The sequence below is a fragment of the Thunnus albacares genome, chromosome 24, assembly GCF_914725855.1.
Source record: "Thunnus albacares chromosome 24, fThuAlb1.1, whole genome shotgun sequence".
In the NCBI taxonomy this organism is placed as follows: Eukaryota; Metazoa; Chordata; class Actinopteri; order Scombriformes; family Scombridae; genus Thunnus; species Thunnus albacares.
The window spans coordinates 15,612,249-15,628,104 of record NC_058129.1 but is presented as its reverse complement, the minus strand read 5'-3'; the positions used below and the strand labels follow the sequence as shown (position 1 = coordinate 15,628,104).

The window sequence follows — 15,856 nt, the reverse complement described above, 5'->3', positions numbered from 1 at the left end:
TCCTCAAAACAAGTGAGAAAATCTGCCGAATGTGGGACACGGTCTCACTTTGTCGGCTTTGTCAGTAATTTGTGTGGTTTCATGAAAAACCGAAATCCATTTCTACATTAATCTGTTGGAAAAAAAATCCCTGACAGAGTGAAACTGCTCCGGGAACAAGAGGATAAAATGATCTCACTCTAACTGTTGGCAGACTTTTCCGCTGTTTTGTCCATGAAAAATAAAGGTTTGAAGGCTGAATATGAACGGTAGATAATTCAATTTGGAGGGAAACTGTTCAGATATTTCTCTGCTTATGTAAACACTTTAACAGCCTGTTAGACCTTGATATGATGAAGACATACTGTACTGTATACTGAATGATCAATTTCAAATGTTCCTTTTTAACAGTTCATTTATTTTATCAAATGTCTAAAAGTAGAATTAATGCTTTCCACGCTTTTAATTAGGCTTAACACAAACACACAAAAGCCTGTACAGTAGGCCTGCTGTACTTATTGTTCACTGTATCTGTGGCGCAATATTTAGTCAAACACTGACCTCTGATGGCTGAATATTTCAACTGCACCAAAAACACCAAATACACCTAAAATCACTACATACTTCATCTCAGACACTTCCACTGTAACATTTACTGATAATAAATAATAAAAAACTAATGTCATAGTTGATAAAATAGCAGCAACAGCACATTTTCATAGTTTTACTACATCCTTTTATTCGCACCCAGTATATTTCAAAGTATTGCATAAGCCAAACTGGATCTGTGTCATCAAATACTGGCACCCAGTGGCCAAATTAAATATTACATAGCAGTTGATTGTGGGTGAAAATGATGTTTAAAGCTTAAAAAAGAATTATTTGCTCATAAGGTCAAAGTCAGACTGAGATATTAGAGATATAAGATTAAATTTGTGTTTGTTACATCTGCTTCATTTGGGGTTTTTTTTTACTGTCAAACCTGTGAAACATAATGGGGGTTAAATAGCTCCAAAAATGTCTATAACCTCATAGGAGCAGCAGTAGTTACACTTAGATCTTCAACAATGACTTCAACTTGCACAAATATCACTTTTCTAGATGTGATGTTTTCATTTCAGTTAAAAAAATTACAGCAATTCCTCATAAACATCATATTTAGGGATCGAATGTGAATGTTTAGTAGGTGTCCTGTGTTGTCATGATGGAAAGAAAACCTAAATTATAACATTTATGGTGGAAAATCACCTTAAAACACTAAAATATTGTTACATAAACAGATTAACAGGGTGAATGTGGCCAATAGATGGTAATATAAGTCTTTATTTGTAATTAATTTTTTAATAAAATAATGTTTTTAATTAATGAAACCGCCCACACCCATCTACACAATGTGTCAGAGTCATTTTATCACAAGTTTTTATTGCATTCTTATAAATTTTGTTTTGTTTTTCTATGTTGTTGTTTTGAAATGATGTTTACATTTTTTAAAATTAGGACATTTCTTGGTGTTCGGGATGGCATCTTTCAGGTAAACTGGGACAATGTTAAAAGGCTTTTGAAATGTAGCACTAATGTTTTCATATAACCTGATAAAAAGAAGGATCTCACATCTATTTCAACACAGAACCACATACATGTAGCCTACAGTCAACTTTTAAGTAGATACAGTGAGTTAATTCTTTTTAATGATTTATAAATTGATGCTAATCCCTCAAATTGTGTGTAATAGTAGACCTTATAATTTGGTTAATTAGCCCGTCCCATTAATTCTCTGTAACAATGGTGAAGAATAAAGCTTAATCCAAATGTTGTTTAATATGTTAAATGTGCAAGTAACAAGGAATTTAGTCTAACCAAGCAGCAATGTCGGTGCCTGCTGATGCAGGTGTAGCCGACAGAACTCTTGATCACTGTGTTTAATCAATGATTTAACCTCTATTCATGATGAATTTAAGGCCTATTGCAGAATGAAATGGCAGAGAGGGAAAACAGGTAGCTAATACATAACATCAAATAATCTTAGAGATATGTTTCAGGTAAAGAAAAACAACAAATCAGTTTAAAAAATTCTTAGAAACACGTCAGTAGTGTTGACAGCAAGCGCTAAACATGTTACTGACAAATAGTTTTGTGTCATCTACAACAAAATGGTGAGCCATGCTGTGTAAAAATATGATACACACTTCATTTATTCACAAAAAGAAAGTAAACACCTTGAGGAATTCAGAAAGGTATCATATGTTGGGTTGTTTTTTAAAAAAAATTGATGACAGGAACACGATCACAAGATAGAGTTACAAAAACTGTCCCAATATAGCTGAACTCCCCTCTGACTTAAGTATAGAGGGAGTATTTTTTTGCTATTTAGTTGGATGATGAAGAAATAATTCTGAATATGCCACATAAAAAAAGCTTAAAAGTGATGCCAGATTGTTTCTGCTACTGAGTGGAAAAGTAGTTAATGACTGATTCATTTATAATCACCATGGGAGCCAATTAACAGCGTGTGGATAATTTTTTCTAATAAAAGACAATCTTTTATTTTTATTTCCAGTTATCATCACACAGTTGACTCGTGTTATTCTGAGCTTGTTATACTGTTGGCTGTCACTCTGGGATACAATAAACTTGCAGCCTTTAAAACCAGGAAAAGACAACACTTATGTCATATTATGATATTACGATATCCAAAATCTAAGACAATATCTAGTCTCATCTCACGATATTGATATAATATCGATATATTGCCCAGCCCTACCTGGAGCAATAAAATGTTTCTACTGATCTATAAAAATATATATTTCTCTTTTTTACTTGTCATTTTATTGTAAACTCAGGACTTTTGTCCATGTGAGGATCCTGCAGGAATGATTTTTTTTTTCCAGTGATCTGATTGGTCAGTGGTCAGGGTGATGACAGGTTGTGATCCAATCCTCTGAAGCCAAAGCAGGTATTTCTGGGTTTGAAATGTGAAGCCAATGCGGAAGTGATTTAAACCTGCATTCTCTCTAATGGCACATAAAAGAAGTCTGACTGTGTAGAAGTATATCAGAAAATGACCCTACTTCTCACTTTATTTATTACCTCAGTAAACACTTTCCTAATGAGTTTATGGTCTTAATCGCTTGTTTCAAGTCTTCTTCAATGCAGCATGATGTTCATTTTGTAAATTATGGCCCCATTTAGAGTAAAAATAGACGATAAAGCAGGGTATGCTTTAGGGCGCGGCTACGTTGTGATTGGCGCCTATACACGAGTATAGGCGTAGCCGTCGCTATGTCAGTGTGTTTTCAGTTCATGAAAGCTAACTGTAACATTTTGTTCGCGTAATACAATCTTGCTCAGCGTTTGATTGTACTAAAAGACCCTCAGATGTTCAGTTTTTCCGGTAAGTACACTTTGTTTTAATGGTTTTAAGACTGTTTTTCGCTAGCGAACGTTAGCATTAGCATTAGCACAGTTAACCATAGACTGTAATCATGCACCGTGCTAACCAAGCTAGCAGCTAGCTTTAGGGTTAGCTTCAGCCTCTCGTCCAAATATGATGGTCACTTCTGGCCCCAAAAATCCAAGATGGCGACGATCAAAATGCCAAATGCCAGGCTTCAAAAGTCAAAAACCAATGGAAGGCGTCACGGTGGCTACGTCCATTATTTTTTTAGTCTATTTTACAGTTTATGTAGATACCTTAAATCTGTTCTGTAACACAGTCACGTTATTTGGGTAAATACTTAGTTGCTGTTCACTACTACAGTCGATAAAAATGACAACAACAATTGTTGTAATTTTTAATTTTCTACAGGTCTTAATTGTGACAGAAAGAAGAAAAAATACTTAAAATTACTTAAAAACTTAAATTTTCCATCACTAAACTTGATTATACAGGCATAAAACACAGATATACAGTAATGTAGCTGTTGGGGTACCCATGGATATATTATATTAATGTTAAATACAGTATGTTGGACAACAAACAACAAACTGATAGGGCTGCAACTAACAATATTTTCTTTATCGTTTGAGTTATATGCGTATAATAATTTTCCACAGCTCAAGAAGATGTGTTAACCTTTTAATGTTTCATATGACACATCAAAGCAGCAACTAATCGACTAATCAATAAACAAAGTCATAGGAGTCAAAATACATGTAATTCTAACAGGATTAAAGGTTTGTTCTGCTATTCGCTGTAGCTTGTTCTAAATGCTATTGTTGTTATTGATAGTATTGAATGATTGAATTGACTCATACGAGATATTCTACAATATTGTCATTGTATTTTTCAGTGGTTGGATATTTGATCTCTTTGGTAACTGAAGGCTGAGTAGAAACATCTTGTGTATAAAACGCTCATGACCGGGCCAGTGATTGATGGGATGTGGAGAAAAAGTGATTGAGTGTCTCGGATGGGAACTTAATCTCTCTATCCGTCTCTCTTTTTCTTTTTGCAGTTATATTGTGGTGAAAGTGAGATCTGATGTGTTGCGACCTCGCTCCGGTACACAAACCCTGTTTAACCCCACAGCAGGACCCTGAACAGGTAAACCACAGGACCGCTGACACGTTCACTCAGTTACTGTTGTGTTACTGTGAAAATGAAGTTGTAAACTGTCCTCTAATTACCACTAAATAACTAAAACTAAACAAATTTATGGAAGAAAAATACAGATATCCATTAGGGTAAGCAACACAATCAGAATAATTGCAAACAAATCCACAGTTTTAGCAAATTATATTAAAATTTAAATAATCATAAACACTAAAAAGATTGAATTGTGGAGGAAATGTCTGCAGTTAAGTGTTAATGAGAGGAACTTCCACACACTGTCTCACTAACTGCTGAAATATTTATTATTTGCATCGTTATAATGTGTCATTTTGTATCTTTCTAATCTTTTAAATGCGACTTGCTACCAATCTCTCTAGTCTTCTGATTGGATGACTGGGCAGCTCCTATGTGTGTGTATATATATATATATATATATATATATATATATATATATCTAATATATGTATGGAAGTGTTGTGATGCTGCCCATATACCTGATGAAGGTCAGATAGACCGAAATGTTGTGATCTAATAAATATTTCAGCAGTAAGCGAGACACCTTTTTTTCAAATGCAGTCAAATATTAGAAATGATCATTTCTTTTTACATAAAATGGAAAAAAGGGACATTATTCACAGCATATAATTGTGTTTGTTTTTCATTGTGTGTATGTGCTCAAGTGTGAAAAAGCTGCAAGTTTAACAGAAGATCACTGCACTTTTTGTAGATTTTGCAAACACTTCAAAATAGTTGATTTCTCTAAAACTGTCAAGTTGTTTTAATAGTCAGTATGGAGAGAATGCAGCATCTCCAGAATGCAGCATCTCCATCTAATGGCGTGAATTACACCTGCGTTTCATGCTACTGCCACGCACTCAAGGTGCTGTTGTCTTATTGACTAAAGGCCCCTTCAGTCTGTGCGATTTTGCCTTTACCATTGTTTGAGATGGAAGTTGACAATCATGAGAGAAATGTGGTGAAATCTTTGCTTGTCAATCCGAAATAACGTCCTAAATCTCACTGTGAGACGCCTCCACTGACGACCGATTTGCAGCTTTGGAGACCAAAGACAGCCGGAGACAAAAGATCCAATTCTCACGATATGACTCCTGCTACAACCCACATCTACAAACAGAATAGACGTTAAACAAAACAGAATACAATGGCGAAGCTTTTTGAATGAAATTAAGGTAAAAAACAGTCGTTTTCTTTCAAACCTCCACGGCACACAAACACCAAAACAATGGAGGTGAAACGAAAAATCAGTTTGTGTGACTTTGCTGCATTTTTAAACATCAGTAGCAGATGAATAACGAACCTCTGCTCTCATATACTTTTTATACTGTGACGCTACGATTCACACAGTCTCAAATCGATATTGTACATTCTGAGGCCTCTTGCGCAATGTGACATGCGATAAACTTACAGGATCGTTGTTGTCGCGCGGTGTGAAGTCGCCTTAACTCATCAGCTGGCTGGATCTTTGCAGCGTCATGCAGCCAAACTCATCTGCAGGCGGCTGACACATCATGAAGTTGGTTTTATTCAACTTTTTTAAAAAAGATATTATAAATACTCTACACTGGTGTAGCACACGTCTACACGTCTCACCCCGACTGACCTCAATTCATCTTTTCATAACTCTGACTTCTTGATCACGCAGGCTGCAGAATATCATCATCTTCTCTTCTGTTATTCTACAACGCAACTGATATCTATTTGTTTAGGGAGGAGGAACGCGGACTAAGTGAGATGTCGGATTTGAGCGCCACATTATACATGTAATAACAGTTTAAGGATACAATCCATCACTGCTGTCCTGTGTCACATCAGGCAGCGCGGGAGGGAAAAAACAAAGAAGTTGATCCGTCTCCCTGGGTCATCGTTTTTCAGCGTATTAGATGACAAATAATTGGTCATTCATCAATAACAATAGATGAAAGCTGAAATGATTTATTGCCTTTATAACAAAAATTCGGGCTGGCCCTGCGATGATGATGGAGCTCTCTGTTCAGTCATGCAGAGAGGGAGAGAGAGAGAGAGAGGAGGGAGGTAGATTAAAAAAAAAAAAAAAAAGATGAAGGAGGGAAACAAAATGAGGAGGAAAGAGTGAGAAGAGAAAAGACAGGAAGGAGAAGAGAGGAATTAATGAAAAGAGGGAGAGGAAAAGAATAGAAATGAGAGAGAAATGATAGACAGAAAGGAAGTGGAAGGAGAAGATGAGGTGGAGAGGAGCAAAAAAAGAGTAAGAAAGTAAGAAAGGAGGAAAGTAAGGATCATGAAGCAAGGAAAGAAAGAGGAGGGGAGTAAAAGGAGGGAGAAATGAAGAGAGGAAGGACAGAAGAAGATGAAAAGAAAGGAAATAAATCTTACTTTTAAAGCACAAGATAAGTGTTACAGTTTGCTTCAATGCTCTTTTTTTAAGCACCCAAATAACCGTTACCTTCACCGAGTCATTTCTTTTCAAAAATTATTCCTAAATTTTATCGTCTATTTTCCAAATCTATCAGTGAAGTGAGAATATTTCAAACTGTTTCTGAGAGAAATCAATTTATGTGAAGGATTTTCTACAAAACAGCATCTTTATCTTGATGCAACAGCAGCGTTTTGTAGTAGAAACGAGGGAAAATAAACACAAGTTAAAATGATTTTACTGGACTTTTAAATAAGAATAAGTTGATTCACTTCAATTAATCAATTAGTCAATGGACAGAAAGTTAATCAACAACTGTTTTGATAATCTTTTAATCATTTTGAGTCATTTTTCATGAAAATATACTAAAATTCTCAGAGATTTTTCACCATTTTCTGACATTTTATAGACTAAATGACTAATCGATTAATGGAGAAACTATTCAATAGATTAATTGATAATGAAAATAATCGTTAGTTGCAGCCTTAAAGGAGATTTTTAAGTTTTGTGCACATCTGGCTTGAAATTCCGAGGTGGTCGACCTGTTTTCCGTCCAAACTCGTCCAACATCGAGATCCTTTGAAAAGTCAGGAGCTGCGTTATACTTCCTCCACTGCTCGGCCATCGAACCGCCTATCAAGTCGTGATGGATCGCTCCGACCTGATAATACTGCACAGTTGCAAGATGTGAATACACTGCAATCCTTTTATTGATCGGCCACGGTGCAAACACAGATCCCTGCCTGATTACCACCTGGCTGCGATACTGACGGAGCCTCCTCCGTCTTCCGCTATCACAGCTCGTCCTCCGCTGCTGCGACTCTTCTGGATGAGGGTTGGAGTTAAAGCTCGTTTGGTTAAAATCTTCCCGAGGTGCATTCAGGAGCTGTCGGTCATTCACAGTATTCTTGCTTTTGTTTACACCTTCACTGAAGATTTAAAACACTTTTTAGAACATATTTTAACTGTGAATCTGTGGCTGCAACCAATCGTTTGGTCTATAAAATGTGTGAAAAGTCCAAAGTGATGTAATAATATTTCCTGTTTTGTTCAAACAACAGTCCAGAATCCAAATATATTGAATTAAACATCACACAAGACAAAGAATAGCAGCAAATCCTCACAAATTACATGAAATATTTGACATTTTCTACCTTTAAAACTGACTTTAACAATCAATCGATTGTCAAAACAGTTGCTAAAACCTAAACCTGAACCTGAGCCTTTTAGTGGTGAAACATTAAAATATGCTGTTTAGATTTGAAATAATAGACTTCAAAGGTATTAAACTGACGTTTTCATTCGAAGGATTGGAGCTACGTGGCTGCTGTTGGACAGATGTGATGGATGAGGTCTGTGGACCAAACGTGTCACCTGCAGTACATGTGAGTTACATGATAATCTTATCAATGATTAGATGTTGTGTGGATTTTGATTTCTCTTTTTGCTGCTGTTGGCAGACAACTCATTAGACGACCACAGCCATGATGATTCAATTATAAGTATTTCAGTGTTTGTTTGTCTTAATACTTTATGAGCTGCGTGTTTGTAGTGAAAGTAAATGACAGGTGAACAGTTTAAGAGAGATTTGAGGTCAAAAACGTTTCCTGCAGGCAGAATGTGTTTGTCCAGTTATTGTTTTTCTTTTGGTTTTTCTTATTTTGACCCGTCACACCTCCTCACTCTGGAGCACATATGTTTTTTACAAGAGATGCAACGGATCTCAAAACTCACAGTTCAGATCATATCACGGTTTTGAGTCACGGGTCGGATCAAATATATGACAAATATAAGTTTACTTTCCATTTATCCTGTAAAACACTTAAATCAAGGAACTTTTGCTCAAAGTCCTAAATGAAAACAACATTTAAGATGTTTAATGTTTAAATAAAATCTTAAAATACATAAAAGACATGATACCTTCTTCCTTTAAACATTGTGGTGAATCAATGAATGAATGAATGAATGAATGTGTCCACATCATCAAAACCCGATGATAACTTACAAACGTGAACACACGTCTCGTCCTGCAGCTTGTTGAACGAGCCACCAAGCTAACGTTCACCGCTAACGTCAGTTAGCAGCTACGTAGCTAATCAGCTGCTCAGCTGCAGCACATCAAACATCATGTAAACATACCTGCAGATGTCACTACGGACCCGTTAGATGCTGGTTTGGTCGTTGCTCTTCAAAATCTCTGTTAGCGACGCGCTGTCTGTCCACGACTTGTACTCACAGCAGTTTGTTTACTTTGTCTCCAATGAAACATTAAATTTTGCAATTACAGTTCACATCTGTACGGATCAACTACTAATTTTTTTCTGTATATTTGTTTGAGTATCATGCTTTTTAATCTTCTCTTTTATGAAGAAAAGTATATTTAATGGGGGGAAAAAGCTTAAAAAAAGCTCCTGCTGTTTGTCATTACAGTCAGATGATGGAGGAACATTTATTTTGTCTGATCAACAGTTCAGAAACTGAAGAAATTCAGATTACTGTTAAGACAAGAAGAAGCAATATTTTCATATTTGAGAAGGTGAAACCAGTAGTCAATTTACTGTCAATCGACTAATTGATTAATCGACTAATTGTTGTAGCTCAAATGGCAGTGGGGCGTTCATGTGCTATCAGAGGAACACAGGCTGCTTTCCTCCTTGTAAAATTCACTCAGACACATTTGGTTTCGGCTGTTAATTTGTCAAAGTACCTAATAAATGGATCGTGGTGGAAGAGTGAAAGTGCTTTGATCCTCGTCACCGTCACGCCAACTACTTCATCTGAAGCGAGCGGTGGAGCCAGCCTGGAAGAGCCTGGAAGCGTCGCAGTTATCAAAAGTCATAATCTGTGTGTTTATCTGGCCGCCGGCCCAGCTGGCAGGTCTTCAGTCACCCAACAAACCGGATCCACCACCTGCCAAAGCCTCGTCCGAATCAACAGATCCGGTTACAGTAAGAGGCCGTTTATCTCGTCGTCTCGGGGAGGAATTACAGCCGGGGCGCTCGCTACGGTCGTTCTCTCTCGTTGCATTCTGGGAAAGCTGACAGACAGACGCTGGGAGGAGGGTTGGTCGGACGTGTAGGTAGGAGTCCAGTTTTTAGGATGAGTGATGGAGGATTGTTTTACAGCACGTGGCGAGAGGCGACTGGCGATCTGAGAGGTTTCGCTCGCCTTACTTCTCCTTTTATCACTTCGCTTGGAAGTTTAATTGGTAGACTTGAAATTTGAAACTCTTCTCCACAATCTTAAATCTTTGTAACTCCAGTTTTCTCTCCTTTTCCTTTTCCCTTCTTCTTTTCATTCCTCTTTCCGCCTATCCCCTCACTCATCATTTTTAGTGTCTTTCTTCTTCTTTCCAACTTTCCTTCTTTCTCCTGTTCAGCATTTTTTCCTTCCTCTCGCCTCCTTTTTCATCCTTCTCTTCCCACCATCTGTTATTCTTTCACATTTGCTGCCATCTTCCTGCCCTTCTGTCATTGATTAAAAAAAAAAAAAAAAAAAAAAGTTACCTGCATTCATCCCTCAACTTTTTGTATCTTTTCTTTCTCATCTTCCTCTTTTTAAATACTAACAGCATAAAAATTAAAGTTTTTTTATTAAAGTGGAAACCGTAAAATTAAGTGGAAAGCTCCAGGAAAAGTTAGTAAGTGGATCTTTTTTGAATTAAGAATTTTTTTTCCTTTTTTTTTTTTTTTTTTTTTTTTTACCAAAGCATAAAATTGGATAAAAGATGAAAACCAAAAAGCAAACTTCAGACTTTGCCCAGAAACAGCAAAATAAAAGACAACATAACAAACATGATTGATGAAAACAAAATAAATGAATAATAATCGACTGACAACACTTTGATCCTCCTCTTCTTGCACATTTAGACACATTTCTCCACTTTTTTTTAACCATTTTTCCACCTTTCCTCCGTCCTCCTTCCCTTCCTACCTCACTCCTTGCCTCCTCTTCCTCCCCCCCCTCCTCCCCCCCTCTCCCCCCCCATACCACCGATGTCATTTGGACTTCCTTGCAGATCACGGTCTCCTCTCTTCTGCTTCTCTGACTTCTGTAATTCTGTTCACTCTCCCCTTCCTGAGTAATTGAAGTAATTTCCCACCTTGGCTATGATGAATGTGTCCCGCTCTCCTGCCGTGCCCTTCTACTTTAGCCGGCCTAATTAAAGAAAACATTCCATGATTGCCTATTTTTCCTCGAGCGTGACAACCTATTATTCTCCCCAGCACCTGATTAGAGAGTTATTATGCTTAGATTTAGATTGATTTAACCGGGCAGCTTAATAAAAGACTACTTGGGTTTTGATTTAAAGTGGTGGAATTGCAGGTTTTGGAGCCAGTCACGGTGTGTAATTGTTATTACTGCTTCATGATATGAGTGGACGAGCCGGGAGGGAGGAGGGGAAGGGGGGAGGGGAGGGGGGGGAGATCTCGAAATTGAATTAGAAAATTAGAAGGTCACTGGGCGTACAACAGGTGACATTTTGGGACATTCTTGCCACAATAGAGCTGTCAGGAGGAGGGACGTTCAGGCATAGATTTGTCCGGAATGATAAATCACATCCATCACAGCCCAGCAGAAACTGACATATTTCTATCAAAGCAAGATTAATCTCTCCATCAACCGAGGCAAAGCGGCTCATAATCATCAGCGAGAATTGGATGCAAAATGGGTAAATTGACCGGTGTTTGTGTTGTGGTGGTGATCTGCCCCGGGTTGATACCGTCTCAATAAAATCCAAATAGGAGGATACAGTCTCATAACCCAGCTGCTCGAGTGGCGGCGTTGCATCTGATAATTAAAAAGAGTTTCCTGGCGATGGCGACTGTGCGGTATGACTGAGCAGCTTTTGGATGTCGGTATGAAAAAGGTTTTTTTTTTTTGCTATCCTAAAGGTTAAGAGACTGCGGTTGGTAGCTGCTGATGTGAGAAAAGTAAATAAAAACATCAGTTCATTAACACAAACAAGCATCATTAAAATAAATTCAATCATGTAGGACCTGACGGATGAAATAAACTGTCAAACAACAACTTAAATACCCGTCAAAGCTTTTAATTAAAGGTCCAGATAACATCAAATCTGCTCAGACACAATGAAGCTGCTCTTAAAGATATAACTGGATACTGAGCGATGCTTAATAAAACCAGCACCTCAAAACACCTCAGTATCAGAGCTGTATGTCCACATTTTTAACTTTAAGTATTAAAATGTTAAATGTTCTGCACTAATATTGCGCTTTTCTACCTTAATGGACAAATTGCTTTACAATTTTTGCCTCTCATTCCCATCAGGAGCAACTGAGGGTTCAGTATCTTGCTAATAGACACTTTGACACATAAACAGGAGGATCCGGGTATCGAACTACCAACCATGTAGCAGACAACCCGCCCTGCAGCGGCCTTAAAGTGAGACAGAGTTTTAAACATGAACTGTGCTTCATGTTTTGTACTTCGGCGTCCTGAAAAATGAATCAGTTCATCCAGAAAATATCTTGTATGTCTTAAAGATGTATAAAAAATCAATGAATCAATCAATTGTTTAGAAAAGGTTGTTGAAGAGATGAGATTTTGTACCAGGAAACGGAGCAGCTGAGCATTTTTATTCATGATAAGAAAAGAAATAACAAGTAATAATGTCACACAGAGCTGAATGTACCGCTATATAGAGTATAAATACTAAATCTGCTGCTTTCTTGAGCAGAAATCTGTCCTTTTGCCTGCTGCCTCCCTCCCCCTCATAGAAAGGTCAGAGGTCAAGGTCTGATGTTACAGTTGAGTGACTCTACAGTCAGCGTATTACTGTGCTTGATCCTGAAAATGAAGCTAAAACCTGCTTTCCTCCACTAAACGTTTGTTAAATATGACATTTTAAACCTCCAACTAGCACTGAAAACATCTGCTCGGTACCTGCTTCGGCTAACATCTGTTTTAAACCTCCCAAAAGCTGAATGATGGTTAGTCCTCTCCGTGGCCTCGCTCAGATCTAGTTAGCATAACTGCACTTACTGACGCGGCTGAGCAGCATTTTGATAAATGACACGATTAGAGGTAAAATGAACAATTTGACTCGGGCCACGTCCAATGAAAGCGCGGAGGCTTTACGCTCGCTGTCAGAAAGGGGGGGGGGGGGTGAATCAAGTCTATCTTTCATGTCTGAAATCCAGCGGCGTCACAGAGAGCTCGGCGTAAGTTGTCTTTGACGTGTATTCACTGTTGGGATTATTGGCAGTCACTTCTTCACTGTCACCGTGAGTAATGGCTGCAAACTGTACCGCAGCTTGTTACCACACAGGATAGATTGATGTATGAACGGATGAGATGACTGATGGGTTGATGCACACAGATGCTGTAGGTGAATGAATATTTTAATCAGATTAAGTGATATTTTGTTTGAAATAGATTAATGGTGCAGGAATTGTTCAGTCAAACACATTTTATTGATTACTTTTTGAGATATTTTGATGATGGGGCAACAAAAAAACAAACCTTGTCGCTCATGAATTTAAATATCTTAGTCCAGTTTTGCAAAAAAAACAAACTGAAACTCAAGATGTTTTCAGTAAAATACAAAGATTGATATGTTTAGTGAAACGTTGATGAGGTCATATTTTCTAGGAATAAATTAAGACGACTGTAACGCCACCATTACAAGCAGGAGGTCAGGGGTCAGAGCTTTATCGACTTCACTTTCCCATTATCTCTTTGCTCTGCTTTGACCTAAATAATAAAGACATTTAGCCTTTTTAAAAAGATGTTGAAGAAAGAAACCGCTTTACATTCCCAAGGTAACTATTGATTAGGAAAACTGACAGATACTAAAACTGATAAACCAGTCAGAAACGTACTACCATCAGTTGAATCCAGTGGAGTTTAAAAAATGGAAAGTTTATAACAGTACGATTCAATTGAAAATCAATATACACCAATGATATTGAATCTTTTCATGCACGTTCACTGTCTGCAGTTGTGTGGGAAGATTTACTCATATTCCTACACATGTATTATTATTATTACTGTTTTGTTATTAAAGCTGTCTGTTGTCTGGCACCAGAATGAATGTTAAGACCCGACGGTCAGTAAATGGTGCACAGATTGATCCTCTATTTATCTATCTGGGCTCAGAGATAGAACAAGGAAGGGAAGAAAGTAGGAAGATGAGAAGAGGAGGAGAGGGAAAGAGGAATGTCAAAGCAGAGGGAGAGGTAGGAAAAGATGGAGAAACAAGGGTGAAGGAGGAGGGATGGAAGAGGCTCTAGAGAGGGCAAGGAGGAAGAAAATCCTTAACGAGAGAGAAAGAGGATGGAGGAAAGTGATTCCAAAAAGTTGGAGAGGTGGATGGATGTGAAAAAGGGCGAGTAACGTTTATTTATTTTTACTGCATATTTCACACACAAAGGCGATTCAGAGTGCGTTATAATCTTTCATTTAAAACATTAAACATAAAAAAAGCATTGAAACCATTAAAAAAGATGCAAATAAAGACAAGTAAAGCTGGAAGTGCATCAACATGGATGATGATGAGTGCTTTAAGTTAATTAAAGTCTTCTGAAACTGGACTTTGGGAACAATCAGCAGGCTGCTACCTGATGACCTGAGAGAATGAGAGGGTTTCATGTATTTCAGTCTTAAATCATTATTTGGAAAACTCAAAACCATCGTGAAAACATGAGATATTGAATATCAAGAAGCTCTAAAAAAAGAGAGAGGTGAGGAGGATGAAGAGAAAAAAAGGGATAAAGTTGAGATTAGGGGAAAGAAGAATCAAGGAAATGATAGAAAGAAACCAAAGTGGGATCATGAGGCCGAGAAAAGACATGACAGGAGGTAAAGAAGGGAGCATGAAAACGAATGCGGAAGAGAAGAAGAGGCACGAGTAGGGAGAGAGAGATCAGAACAAATGAAACGGTACGCAGCAAAGAAATTAGAGCAAACGACATCGGAGTGAAGAAGCCGAGAGAGAGAGAGAGAGAGAAATCATGTATGCATAATGTTTATTAAGTCTCGGATAAATGAGATGTTGCAGCAGCTGGCCGGACGATAAAGCTAAACATTAAAAATAAAGAGATGATTTCTTTAAAGAATTAATGGCACTCTGAAGTCATTGATGATCGCTCACTGAAGACTTCATTATTGCAATTAATGGGTCCCTCTGCTACTTGACCCCGGCCGTCAAAATTAGTGGCAAGGAACCTTTAAGTCAGATGGATGAACTGCCACAACCTCACTGGCTAATTGGCAGCCACAATCAAGAGTGAATATGTATCAGGAGAAGAAGAAGAAGAAGAAGAGGAGGCTGAATATATTAGCAAGAATAAGAGAAGAAGAAGAAAAATGAGGCTGTAAGCAACATGGCAGCACCAACTGTCTGGATGTCAGCGGTGGAAAAATGGTGATGGGAGGAGAGATGGAATAAAAAATGATGAAGAAACCAAAGTAATATTAATATTTTCCAGGAGTTGATCAGAGTTTTGAGCAGCTTATACATACATACATACATCTAGTTGTCTTTACAGTGACTGTCTTGACATTCAGCAAAGGTTTAATATCTCATTTAAACAAATCCATATATGAGGTAAACAAACCTGTGAACACTAAAATACAAAGCAAACACCGTCAGTTGTAAGAATGATCGAAATCTCTCCAACACCAAAACAAACACAAAGCATTTTAATTAGTTTTTTCTTTATTTATAGTTTTATTTATGTGAGAAATCTAATATGAAACTCATACGCTTGCTCACTTGGAAGTGAAAATGATGACGAAGACTGAACAACACAAGTGTGTCAACATTGCGAAGCGTTAATTAAGTTCAGTCGCAGTTTTTATGGCCTTTATCTGCAAATAAGTGAAAACATAAGATTTATTTATACATACAGCTGTAATTTGCGAGTGCTGTTTATAATAAACATAAG

The 15,856-nt window shown here is 37.5% G+C and overlaps 1 protein-coding gene across 9 annotated transcripts in view; it reads left to right on the top strand.

Moving 5' to 3' along the window:
• The first annotated feature begins 3,130 nt into the window (after positions 1-3,130).
• zeb2b (zinc finger E-box binding homeobox 2b) overlaps positions 3,131-15,856 on the top strand; it is a 464,098-nt gene continuing 451,372 nt past the window's right edge. For all 9 annotated transcript variants that reach the window (XM_044345276.1, XM_044345278.1, XM_044345274.1 and 6 more), the window contains exons 1-3: positions 3,131-3,370; positions 4,434-4,522; positions 8,253-8,329. The gene's annotated coding sequence lies outside the window, so the exon portion shown is untranslated. The remainder of the gene's footprint in view (positions 3,371-4,433; positions 4,523-8,252; positions 8,330-15,856) is intronic.